The 2,018-nt window shown below is 32.8% G+C and overlaps 3 protein-coding genes across 8 annotated transcripts in view; 2 read left to right on the forward strand and 1 right to left on the reverse strand.

Annotated features, from left to right (window-relative positions):
* The window catches only part of LOC128250265 (uncharacterized), a 119,166-nt gene that overhangs the window by 88,665 nt on the left and 28,483 nt on the right, over positions 1 to 2,018 (reverse strand). The window lies entirely within an intron of this gene.
* Positions 1 to 2,018, forward strand: part of LOC128250269 (uncharacterized) — an 84,635-nt gene that overhangs the window by 53,613 nt on the left and 29,004 nt on the right. The window lies entirely within an intron of this gene.
* LOC128250267 (uncharacterized) overlaps positions 1 to 2,018 on the forward strand; it is an 80,442-nt gene that overhangs the window by 16,546 nt on the left and 61,878 nt on the right. The gene's annotated exons all lie outside the window — the stretch shown is intronic.

Genomic DNA, 2,018 nt, shown 5'->3' on the forward strand with positions numbered 1-2,018 from the left:
TTTAAGCATCTTCCTTGTTGAAGTTCGTTTATAAGATTTATAAGAGTAGGCTGCTACAGCTTCGCAAGTGGGATTTGGTTTCCAATACGTAATATAGCTTACATCACCAGAAGGTAAATCATTCTCGAAACATTAGATAATTATTAATGGTCTTCACATATATCGTTCTTCGTGACGTATTACATCTCTAACTTCGTTTTGTTGCAGTTTGAAGTCAAAGGAATTATAAACCACATACCATCATGTTACTTGTCATCCCAACTTCAATACCGTCAGCTGGTGTCGTTTTTAGAATCTAAATAAAAACTAACGGAGAGACACATATAAATAATAAAAATATATAATCGCTGTCATATAACAATGGATAAGAAGAAGATAATAGTATGGAGAGCAATGGCTTTGAAAAAGATGAATGAGTGAATGACAATTGTAGTATCTCGAACTCCTAGAAAGAATGTTCTGCAATTTCTTGCTGAAAAACCTGCACAAAGAATTTGTTTATAATTATCAAACGTATGTAATGTACTTCTATATCCTTAAAATGTTTGGATATATAATCTAAGGAAGCAAAGATAAAATCAATGTCTTCACAAGGCGTACATTTTATTTCTATGTTTACAAAACGCAAGATTCAAAAACGTCCTCTGACGTCATTAACGATATAACAATCGGACGAGTCCACACAGATGTGTGTTAATGTCTATCACCACATCTCTTCTTTTGAGATTGAATTCTGTTGGAAGTGAATATTTTATTCTACGCCACATCTCCTTTTTATCAGATTTACTTCCATCTGAAACTCAATATTTTTTTTCGTTTTTGTACTACCTGCAACAATTCCGCATGCTTTCTTTTTTTTTTTTTTTTGCATTCTTACAACTTAATTCGATGATTTCTTGTCGAGTCGACACATTAAAAATATCGTAGAGGACTTTCATGGATACTTCTTTCCTCGTAAGCTTTTCTTCAGCAAACCTTCTTTTCAGCTGGTTTATATGTCTTTTATGTTCCCATTTCGAACCTTTCACCATGTACGTCATTTTACCGACCCGTTTTATTATCTTGGCCGCTTTCCCAAGCTTCTTTTCCATTTCTGTACACTCTTAAAACACCTTATCACCGATTTAGATCCATTTTCGGCCAGTAAATATAACTCCTCATTAGCGACTTCATCCTAGAAATTCCCTGGATCTCCAGTGTGGAATTCCTTTAACATTCGATTTTTTAGCGAGGCAGGCATTACGACCCTCTGTGCGTACATAAGAATATTATCACATATCGAATACAAATTCAAAACTGTGTTGTGTCCAGCCACACGCAGTTTTTCCTTTGTTTCTTCTGATCTCACTATATTTTTCATTTTTATGATAAACTCGTTTTTCTTTCCTCCGATGTCAGCGGCAATTCACCTACAACGTTGCACAATAAATTTTTAATATCAATTCTGAAACCATAGCTTTAATACTCTTAGTTTAGTCCTGATTTTCTAACTTTATTCCTCCCCTTTTTTCCTCTCCTTCATTCCCCCCACTCACTTTGATTTGTTTTGGCCATTGATATCTTCTCTTATTATGGTTTTTCTTATAAATAATATCTGTCTACTACTACCCCACATTAATGTATTAATTTTAACTATAAATGTTTGTCTTGTTCTAATTTAACTATTAATGTTCTCTATGGTTTTAAATTTAGTACTTTAGTTTGTTGTATTATTCTAAATATACAGACGAATAGATATATTCTTAATAATTCTCCAATATCTTGACTTAAATTCCCTTACCTTAAATTTCCTCTAGCCACTCCTTAGGGTATTGTCCTTCCATTTTCATTTTTATTTCTATATATATATATATTTTCCTTTTTTCTTATCTCTTTTTTCTCTTGCTTGATTTACCCCTAACCTGCTGTCCCTTACTACTTAATCTACCTTCCTCTAAATTGAAATTACTGCTATCTTACCCCTCCGATTAGAATATATAGAAATTAAATTCCTGTTTGATTCACTAGACTGTTGATTA

Source organism: Octopus bimaculoides, chromosome 20 (assembly GCF_001194135.2).
Source record: "Octopus bimaculoides isolate UCB-OBI-ISO-001 chromosome 20, ASM119413v2, whole genome shotgun sequence".
In the NCBI taxonomy this organism is placed as follows: Eukaryota; Metazoa; Mollusca; class Cephalopoda; order Octopoda; family Octopodidae; genus Octopus; species Octopus bimaculoides.